Raw genomic sequence first — 11,641 nt, forward strand, 5'->3', positions numbered from 1 at the left:
TTAGGCTCTCCCATCAGAGTTTGATTTGACAACAACCCTGTGAATGAAGTGTTGTAATTCACTTCTCCGAGGATGTGACTCCCTTAATGTGTGTGTGGAACACGTAATTTGTGGTGGTCCTTATACCATGGCAGGCATAATATTCGGCTATTCAAATCTACTGTAGCTATGCTTTGGCGATGTCAACAAAATGCCAGCCCTCACAACGTAAAAAAATATTGTGTCCAAAAAGATGCAACTAATTCAATTGTCAACCTACAATATTAACCACAAAATAATTGTTACATGTGGATTCTCCATAGTAAACCAAACTCTAAAGGAACTTAAGAAATCAAAATTAACACTGAAAAAGGACCACCAAAAAAATAAAACAAAAATGAAATTATAACAATTTGTAAAAGGAATTCCTTGTAGTTTTCAATTAGATTCTCACAGTCATGGGAAGGGATTTTCCCCACTCCTATGGTGGCATTTGTAGGTTTTTTGTATGAATAATTTATTTTAAATCTACCATCATATACTGTATCTGTTGAGTTTATGGCTGGACTTTAACCAGGCTTTCTGTGGTTTTAAACTTCTTTTTCTTTATCCATCCTGCTGGTTTAGGTCACTGTGTTGCTGTATGACCCACCTCTGCTTCAGCTTCAACACAAAGAATGATAGCCTGTCATTATTCTTTTACACAGAACACAATTCTTGATGTTTTCGTTAATGGCAATTTATTAAACTCTTGGTATGTCAAACAATTCCCAAATCATAATACAAGTCAAATTCCGTTACAACAGTACCAGGGACCTAAAAAATATTTCATTGTAATAGAAATTTTGTAGTAATGAGATTCTGTATTTGTCTCTATGGTGCTTTTTTTAACTTGCATCTAGGCGTTTGCAATCATTTCAATAGCTTCTTTTTCGTGTTAATTTTAATCTCCTCCTGTCTGCAAGTTAGGCTGATGAGAATTTTTCTCAGCATTTCCTTGCGATAATGCACTTTCAGGGTGCGAATGATGCCCAAATTCATTGGCTGAAGCACTGCCATGCAATTGGGTGAGAGGAACGCAACGTGAACATTATCTAAATGTGGAAGCATGCTGTGAGCAGCACAGTTATCAGTCAGAAGCAGAAGCTTCCTTTTCTTCTTCCACATATTGTGAGGTTTCTGATCTCTTTTGGGACAACACCCGTCCGGAAAAATGATTGCCGTGTCAGTGGAAGATTGCTTGTCACAGTGCTTCAGCGGAGCGCCGGAGAATCAAATCCGAGCCGATCGCGGTCGAGCGCCTATTGTCGATAGGTGATGCAATTAACATTATACATGCAGGTAACAGTATTACTTGGCCACTAAACTAGCCACGAACCTGCCTGATTGCTGTGTCTGTGTATAGGAGAATGGCAGATCACGCTACAATAAATAACCGTACTGTTCCTGTTTCAAGCTGAATAAAGCTGTTTTTGCTAAAGTACTGAGACTCAGCCTCATGTTTTGGGGTGCAAGACAGTGACTTGCATGTCAACTTGTCAAGTTGTTGTAGCCTGTTTCCCAAAATGTCATCCAAGCTCGCTGGTTTGCTTTATACTCGCAGGGAAGGAATGTAACACGCTTAAAACGCAGAGGAGTGGTTGACTTGCCAATGATGAGAGGAATGACTGCTTTTTCAACATCTTCAAATGCAGTGTTTGCATATGATTGTGCTGAGGCCCAAGATTTTTTTTCTATTTTTACTTGATCTTTCAAGAAAGTTGACAATGTTGATGGCGAAATTCCGAATTCACTGGCAACATCTTTTTGTCTTTTTGCCGGAATCAAGAGCGGCAAAAATTTCAAGGTTTTTTTTCTAATGTGAATTGTTGTCGTTTTTTCATGTCTGTCGTTTCTGTAGGAGGGTGACAATCAGTTAAATTCCAATGGATGTTTTTCAAATGTTGACAAGCAATAAGCAAAAGGTATCACTGAAAACAAAAACAGTAAAAAACGGTACGAGGAAAGTTCAAAGAAAGAGAAAAATTTATAATGTTTCTGTTCGGGGATCGTTGTGCACAACTGAGCTGTGACCACCGAACTAACTGCTCTGTGGATGATTCATTCAGGCATTTCAAGGTCTTTTGGGCACTTTGTTGTAAAGAAAGTATCTGCTGAATGTATTTCGTGGTAACAAGATTTTTATAGACTCTGTCTTATGGGGAAACTGTCAGGACCATAAAACACTTTGTCATAATGAAAATTTCATCTATACTAATAAAAGGCAAAGCCCTCACTCACTCACTCACTCACTCATCACTAATTCTCCAACTTCCCGTGTAGGTAGAAGGCAGGCTTATTCCTTACAGCTTACTTACAAAAGTTAAGCAGGTTTCATTTCGAAATTCTACACGTAACGGTCGATAACGGTCGGCAACGTCCACCTTGTTGAACTTTCTTATTTATGACCCCATCTTCATGAAATTTGGTAGGTGGCTTCCCTGCGCTAACCGAAACCGATGTACGTACTTATTTCGGTGGTATGATGCCACTGTCAGCTGCTATATTGAACTTTCCAACGACACTAATTCTCCAACTTTCCGTGTAGGTAAAAGGCTGAAATTTGGCAGGCTCATTCCATACAGCTTACTTACAAAAGTTAAACAGGTTTCATTTCGAAATTCTACATGTAACGATCATAACGGTTGGCAACGTCCGCCATGTTGAACTTTCTTATTTATGACCCCATCTTCACGAAATTTGGTAGGCGGCTTCCCTGCGCTAACCGAAACCGATGTACGTACTTATTTCGGTGGTATGACACCACTGTCAGCCGCAATATTGAACTTTCCAACGTCACTAATTCTCCAACTTCCCGTGTAGGTAGAAGACTGAAATTTGGCAGGCTCATTCCTTACAGCTTACTTACAAAAGTTAAGCAGGTTTCATTTCAAAATTCTACGAGTAATGGTCATAATGGTTGACAAAGTTCGCCATGTTGAACTTTCTTATTTATGGCTCCATCTTCACGAAATTTGGTAGGCAGCTTCCCTGAGTTAACCGAAACCAATGTACGTACTTATTTTGGTGGTATGATGCCAATGTCAGCCACCATATTGAACTTTTCAACAGTCTTTGTTACTTATGGGCCCATCTTCAAGAAATTTGGTACGCGGGTTCCCAACGCTAACTGAATCCTACTTACGTACATATATATACATCCATAGCCTGCAGCTCGGTCACCGTGTGAGGCGGCATTGGGTCCCCCATCCCAACGCCTCCCACGTTGTTGGCTGCCTGCCTATATAAGGCCGTCTGTTGCTCCAGTCTCTACATTCCCTTCCTTGCTTCGCCACGGGATTCACATCTCCCTGCTGATAACTACAGCCTTTTTTTTTAATCCACGGCTTCTCTGCTGTTTTATTGTTCATTTATTATGATTATAATTATTGTGTAGGTATTTTAGACTTACTTTACATTGTTCAGGTACACATTTCCTTTATCATTCCAACCGTACACCCATTAACATTATCGAGGTGATCACGATCGATCAAAGAACTGTCACTTACCGAAAGGTTTCCATGCCCGGAGATGGCACCTGCCTTTTCCATTCTCTTTGTTAAATATTGCATGGCCATATCAGGCTCACTCTTGATATCCAGAGGAACATTGTGTCTTATGTATTGAATGACTGGGATAGGTTCAAAGTGTGGACTGATGATGGTACAGGAGATAATTATACTACACAGGAGCACTATAAGAATGAAATGCTTAAGCATGTGAGTTGATGGCTGCCACTGAATTGTTCGGTTGTCGTTTTCAAGTGTACCGAAATGGCCAAATATTTTACACCTTTCGACAACCGCCAATGCCTCTTAAACATCTTAGATTAGGTGATGATTTCATTAGTGGACACTTTGATGTTTATGAATGTTTAAACTCTCAAAAGCTGGATGTGACGTTATCGATGAAACCGGTTGTATACTTACAACGCAAGACAGATGCCAAATGTCTCTTCAACACAAGTCCTACAAATACTAATGTGATTGAAACAAACCATGAAACTCAAACCGATTATGACAGCAGCAATCCAAGCTGTGAGATCTGAGACAAGATAAACTGTACGTTGCATACTCAAGAGTAAGCTCAGCGCATAGCTTGGTCATATTACAACTGGAGGGCCGAACTCACAATGTGGTATACAAAGAGATCCTTAACAAATAATTATTGGTATATTTTCCCTCAGTTTAAAAAGGTTTAATTTTCTTCTTAATAAAAATTTGAAGGCAGTACTTCGCCACTGCGAAGCGAGGGTATTTTGCTAGTTGTAAATATATTTGTTGTAACCATATTTGACCAGTAATACCAAAAGCATGCTTCACCACTGGTGTGAAATTCTTACTCTGCAGTGTACATGTCAAAAGTTCAGTTTTTCACACATATGTGCATAGAAAGTTGTTCTAGAACTTCTGAAGATGACCAAGGTGCATTTTAGTAAACATGAGCCATACTGTTATTTGTGGCAATGGCTTCCACCTTGCTACTTTGCCATGGATTCAATTTGTCTTTGTTCGGGTTCCTCTAGCAGACTAATGAAAGTGACCTTGAAAGAGAGAGACCTACAGATCCCTAGATGTTGTTCTGCAAGTATGTGTGGAACATTTCCGCCATGCACTTGGAAACATTTATGCAGGATGGCTTCTCCTGTAAAGTTAGGCGCCTGTTCTTAACTTTCTACATTTAGACAATATAGCTTTGATTGTTGTGTGATGGAACTGCAGATACTTAGGCCTCTAGGACTGCCACACTCACTACTTCATTCTTAAGGTAAGGGACAGAGTCAGAATCAATTGTTACTGAAATACAGTGCTAAATTCCCAGACTTGCTTAATTCATTTCAGAGTTGTGTTTAGTCAGAATATTCAAACAAACAGTTACCCTCATTATCTCTGTACTTCAACTCAGTTCAGTTGGGGGCAATAACCTTCATGTCATGTTTGATTAACTTGGATACCAAAGAAACAGAGGAAGTGCCAATCTTTGGCATTATTTCCCTCAAACTTTCTTCTGTTTAGAGCTACAGCTAACAAAACAGATTAGACTAAATTAACTGAGAATTATGCAAAGATACTGGAAAATCAGAATGGTGGCTAGTGCTTTTTTATGGCATCACATGTGTTATTTTCTCCTTCCATCAAGTCACATCATATGGCCTCAAAACTAATATCCTTTGAAACATAATGCCAGTCAACCCTGCAAAATAACCCACCCACACTAATCTGATGTGACGTCTGTTTGCTTCCTCCTACTCTAGCAGTGACTTTTTGTGAAACAGTAAATTGTATCGGATGTAATTATCAAGCATTGTGTTCATTTGATTGCCTGAATATAGTAAAATATCATATTGTTATCTACTGTACTCTAGTTAATTAATGTGTTTTATGTAGTCTGTATGCGGAGCACTTTGCTATAGTAATTTACTAAGTAGTGATATTACTTTTGCTGTGCAATGAAGAAAACAATTCAGACATAACGAAGTTAGAAAGTCACTGTGGTGCATTGTTGACAGAGCTCCACCTATTTGACTATGGTCTGTTTGTATGTATGTACGGTACTTATTTACTGCTATATTGCCTTGCATTTGCTCAAGATATTTTGAGGTTTTGTCTGCAGTTCAGATGGACACAGTTAGGTCCATCCGCATGTATATGCAGGAATTTACCTTGCACAAAATCATGTGAAACTACTGCAATAGGGAGATGACTTATTCTGAGCTATGTGCTACAGCATGGCGTTGGTGAACTCAAGACTTTAGAGAAACGGATTTTGCAGCTCCTAACAAGATCACAGTCAGGGAAACATAAGCTTAGCCTGGTAGGCAGACAAAAGGCGTTCTTTGAAGCCTTTGTATTAACTGTGCAACTTTATCTGCTTGGTGTGATGCTTGGACCTTGGGCTGAGTCAGCTTTATCCACGCTACAACTCATGATAATGATAACAGTATCTGCGGAGTTTCAGCAACACCAGTGGAGGTTCAAGCCCAAGTCACCTTCGCTTTCTCAAGCAGACTTCACCATAAACAACTGCTGTGAGTTTCTCTGTTCCTTTACTGTGCCTGCAGATCATGGTTATGATCTTGGTACTGGATATTCGATTGTGCACAACTTTAACTTTGTGCCATCTAATTGAAAAACAGTTGTGTCCTGCATAAATTCTGGATGTTAAAAGAAGAGCCCTGCCCCTCTTCAGAAAGAACAAGAACAGATGTTTGGATTGATAGTACTACAAGCAGGTGTCAACAACATCGCCTCTTCAATAGTTCAAGCTACGATGGAGACGACTGACATGCAGCCAAAAACGTAAAATCAAACATCATTATCAAAATTGCCTTTCCTGACTCTTAATTACAAATATTGTAAGAGAATTCATTGTGATATCCACAGACTTGAATGCAGACTATTGTTCATCACCAGCTTAAAAGTTGTGGAATTTGAGGTGAGGCTCGTTTGGCTGATAGACATCATTGGAGCTTTGAGGCCTAGTTTTAGAGGCAATGCCTCATTATGAATTTTGTGAAGGCCAGCAGATCATAACATATCAATAGTGGATCTTAAACAATAAAAACCTAACAGGGTGTCCATTATTAAGATGCTGAAGCTGACTGTCACCCTATGTTTGAAGTGAGTTATTGAGTATTCTTTAATTGTTGTGCACATTGCCTCAGTTCCATGTACCTCCTGATTTGTCACACATGGTGTGGCCTGTTGCAGTCATTAAAAGGTTGTATCAGTAATTTAGCCCCTGGATTGATGCATTGATCTAAGGAGAATTTCAGTGCAGCAGCAACTGACGCTTAAACTACACGGAATACATCAAGATGAAACAGTTATATAAATTAATAATGAGCATGTCCATAATCTAATTAAATTTCATATTGTGTTATAACATTTATTGTCATTTGGTAAGCACTAGTCTCTTTGTTGCCCTAAGTGAAGCCTTTAATAGAGGCACCCTGCCCTCCATTTAGCAAAAGAACCTGGAGACACAAGAGAAAAGCTAAGAATCGGGAGATTGAAATATACAGGGTTTAGATTCAAAACAGTGAATTTACAATTTGAGAAAGTCAAGAGGGACATTACTTGCAGCAACTTCATTTACATGATTGTCTCAGAAAAATATATGCTTGAAGATGCCATTTCAGAAAACATGAAGGAATTGGTCTACTGTGTGTTGGCCAGCTTTATATATATATATATATATACATACAGTGGTGTGAAAAACTATTTGCCCCCTTCCTGATTTCTTATTCTTTTGCATGTTTGTCACACAAAATGTTTCTGATCATCAAACACATTTAACCATTAGTCAAATATAACACAAGTAAACACAAAATGCAGTTTTTAAATGATGGTTTTTATTATTTAGGGAGTTACAACGGTTACAACGTCGCAACATACGACATTTCGAGTGTACGATGCTCATTCCCATAAAAACTTGAGATGTGAGTGTTTCAGATTACGCTGTTAGAATCGTACTTGCAGACTTACAGGGGTGAATTAATTTGGTTGCGGGTGGCAAAAGTACACGGCGTATGAGTGAGGGAGTCGGTGAACTACAGGTAGTTTGGTTGAGTGCAGCACAAGTGTATACTGGTGACTTTTTGGCTCTTATCATGGCTTTTAAATGAAATTCAGAGTCTTCAGATGTTAGTGCTTTGAAGAAGAGGAAAGCCATCACGATGGAAGTGAAATTAGATATTTTAAAGAGATCAGAAAAAGGAGAATCAACAATGAACATCAGCCACACGCTACGCCTTAGCCGCTCTACCGTAGCAATAATTATCAAGGATAGAGCATGTAAAGGGATCAGCTCCAATGAAATCGACTGTGATTACTAAACAGCGCAGTGGCATAATGAATGAGATGGAAAGACTGCTAATTTTGTGGCTGGAAGACCAGCATCAGCGGTGTATACCAGTAAGTCTAATGTTGATTCAGGAGAAGGCTAAACGATTGTTTCAGGCAATAAAAAGTGAAAAGTGGGAAGGGAGTGAAAGTGAAGTGTTTGGCTAGCAGGGGTTGGTTCATGCGTTTCAAAGCTCGTGCCAACTTGCATAACCTTAAGGTACAGGGTGAAGCTGTTAGTGGGGAAGAAAAAGCAGCAAGCACATTTCCTAATAAGTTGACTGAATTAATTAAAGAGGGGGGCTACTGTGCTGAACAAGTGTTTAATGTTGATGAGACAGGCCTTTTTTGGAAGCGTATGTCTAACAGGACCTATATCGCCAGGGAGGAGAAGACAGCACCAGGCCATAAAGCTGGCAAGGAGAGACTGACTTTGTTTCTTGGAGGGAATGCTGCAAGTGACTTCAAACTCAAGCCTCTGTTGGTGTACCAGGCCGAGAATCCAAGAGCACTAAAGGGCATTTGGAAGGGTCAACTGCCTGTTGTCTGGAGGTCTAACAAGAAGGCATGGGTGACACTTCAGATTTTTGAGGAGTGGTTTTCCAGCCATTTTGTGCCAGCAGTGAAGGACTACTGTGTTAGCAAGGGACTACCTTTTAAGGTGTTGCTAGTGCTGAACAATGCCCCAGGTCACCCTGCCCACTTGAGTGACTTTAGCCCTAATGTCAAGGTGGTTTACTTTCCACTTAATACTACTGCCCTTTTACAGCCCATGGACCAAGGTGTCATTGCCTCTTTTAAGGCCTACTACCTCCGGAGGACATTTGCTTTGGCCCTTAATGCAACTGAGAAGGGCAAGAACCTGACACTCAAAGACTTTTGGAAGTCTTATAACATTTACAATGCTGTACAAAACATTGCTTTTGCCTGGGATGAAGTGAGGCAAACAAACTTAAATGGTGTGTGGAAAAAACTGTGCCCCCAGTTTGTGTATGGCTTTGAGGAGTCAGTGGAGGCTATAACAGAGGTTGTTGCCATGGGTAAACAGCTTAATTTGGATGTGGAGCCTGAGGATGTCACAGAGCTACTGGCATCGCATGGAGAGAGCTGTCTGCTGAGGACCTTATTCAGCTTGAGAAACAACTGATTGAAGAGGAAGAGATAGAAACCCCAGAACCCAAGAGATTTACCACCAAGGGTTTGGCAGAAGGTTTTTCTATGATAGAGGATGGGTTGGCAAAATTTCAGGCTGAGGACCCCAGCGATGATAGATTCAGTAAGGCCTACAGAGCTGTTATGGATGCCTAGTAATGCTATAAGCAGATTTTGGAAGATAAGAAGTCATCAACCTTCCAGACTAGCCTGGAACAATTCTTTAAGAAGATAGAGAGGCCTGCAACAGATCCTGTACCCTCTACATCAGCTGCTACTCTTGCTGATACCCGTCTGTCACAAATTACTCCTGACACTCTTCTCCACCCATTCCACCCTGCCTGCACTCTCTTTTTCACCTCTTCCACAATCCCCATTACTCTGTACTGTTGATCTTTAGTATTTAAACTTATCCACCTTCACCAACTCTACTCCCTGCATCCTCACCATTCCACTGACCTTCCTCTTATCACATATATGTATTCTGTCTTGTTCCTACTGACCTTCAATCCTGTCCTCTCTAGAGCATATCTCCACCTCTCCAGGGTCTCCTCAACCTGCTCCCTACTATCACTACAGATCACAATCTCATCAGCAAACATCATAGTCCACGGGGACTCCTGTCTAATCTCGTCTGTCAACCTGTCCATCACCATTGCAAATAAGAAAGGGCTCAGAGCCGATCCCTGATGTAATCCCACCTCCAACTTGAATGCATCCATTGCTCCTACCACAGACAAATGTGTATTTGCTAATGTATGCAAATAATGTAATAAAACTATCCAGTCAGTGAATGACTTCAGAGTTTTTCCAATAAGTGACATTTACAGTATGTGTTTATGTTAATTAGTTACTCATATTCTAATTGTGGTTTATTACATCATTTCAGATTTTAGTTTCTTGTCGTTGCTCCATTTACCAGTATATTCATGTGGTTGTTCATTTAGTCACTAGGAAACAACACTTGAAAGAACACATTTTGTTGCCTTTCTTCCAGCCACAGTACTGTCTCTTTTGAATAAGTGCTTTTTAAAAATGTTTCCTTGTCAGATCAGAATGCAGTCAACTTTATAAAGAATTTAAATGATTATGTCCATGACCTGGGATGGTAGTAAATAAAGTATTATGAGGTGACAACCTTACATTTACTTTAGCAAATGCATTTGGAATTTGGAATTAGAAGGAACAGATTTCGGTACCTAAACATATTTACGATTCTGCCATGTATTGAATATGGACAAATATCAAAGACATATTGCACTTCATATGAGTGTATGTTTAAGTTTGTGTTAAGTTGAGTTCACAACATGTGACTGACTGTGTGTGACGAGTGACCGTATGGTGCCCAAACTATAGTTGTTTCCTGTCTTGTGCCTAATGCCTTCAAGATTAGCTCCGGCCTCCAGCCGCTCTGATCTGCGTGAAGCAGATTTAATGATAAATGAATGGATGGATAAGGATGAGTGAATAATAGTGGAATTCTGCTGCTTAATCTCATCAGTGGCTGAGCTGAAAAAACCCTCCAGGTACATGACCTTTCCTTGTTTTACTGTCAAAACAAATGTTCACATACAGTATATATTATTAAACATCAACATTCATTATCACTTTAAAAATGGCTATAATGACATTGCTTGATATTACACATACACTAATATTTTTCTGTGACATTTCAGTTTAAAGACTGTGGCTCAGAATAGTTATTGATTTGACAGACTCGCAATGTTTTGCCCTCTGCACGTCTAGAAGAGCAAAATCTTTTTTTTTGCTTTTAAAAACCTTCAACATAAATGCCAAGTCAAAACATGTATTATATGGTATTTAGCTGTGAATGTACATTTCAAAATGCTAGTCAGGCCTGCCTGAAGCTTTGTATGCAATGGGATACACAACAGGAATATGCAGTATTTAGACAGTATGCTGCACGTTCATAAATATTTGTAAGCAGTTTTCTAAAGTAATTCAGAAAAGTTAAAATTTTGCAGGATAATTTCTCTTTAAGTATTACAGTGATTTTCAGTTAAAAAGCTCATGTCAGGCCTTCATCTTCATTGGCCACTCAACCCGATCAGTCATGCAGGCTGAATTGTACACACAGGGTTCTGCTGGGCATGAAGGACAAAATATGCAAGGAGTGTTGTTGTATAATCATATGTTTCAGGAGAAGACGTAGGACACATCAAAGCAAAGCATTCTGATTTAAACAAGCATTAAAGCAAAATTATTCAAAGAGGGTAAACTATTTTAAGTTTAACTTGATGACATCAGGATTGTTATTTTTCAATTGTTGTTATATTCATTAGTTGTTCATTCATTATATTTTAACATTTCGTTGGTGATGTCATGTGTACAACTTTCATGGCCACCGCCATTTTGCATTGGTTTTCCGAGGTCACAGCCTGTTGTTTACCGTTGCCATGTCTGTTGTTTGTAACATGATCTATCGAGTTACCTTTTTAATACTTTAAAGACGGCAGCACACATGTCCAGCTATCATTACTTCATTATTTGTGTTAGTGGTAGTTAGGTGTAAGAAGCTCATTTTAGTGAGACACATAAATGTTTGAGAATTATTGTGAGTAGTGAAAATATACTAGGAGATGATATCCCTGGGCAAAGATATAGTC

General features: G+C 39.4%; 1 pseudogene; it reads left to right on the forward strand.

Annotated features, from left to right (window-relative positions):
* Nucleotides 1-1,192: 1,192 nt before the first annotated feature.
* LOC120529875 lies at nt 1,193-9,170 on the forward strand (annotated as a pseudogene).
* Nucleotides 9,171-11,641: the final 2,471 nt, after the last annotated feature.

This window comes from Polypterus senegalus, chromosome 5, assembly GCF_016835505.1.
Source record: "Polypterus senegalus isolate Bchr_013 chromosome 5, ASM1683550v1, whole genome shotgun sequence".
In the NCBI taxonomy this organism is placed as follows: domain Eukaryota; kingdom Metazoa; phylum Chordata; class Cladistia; order Polypteriformes; family Polypteridae; genus Polypterus; species Polypterus senegalus.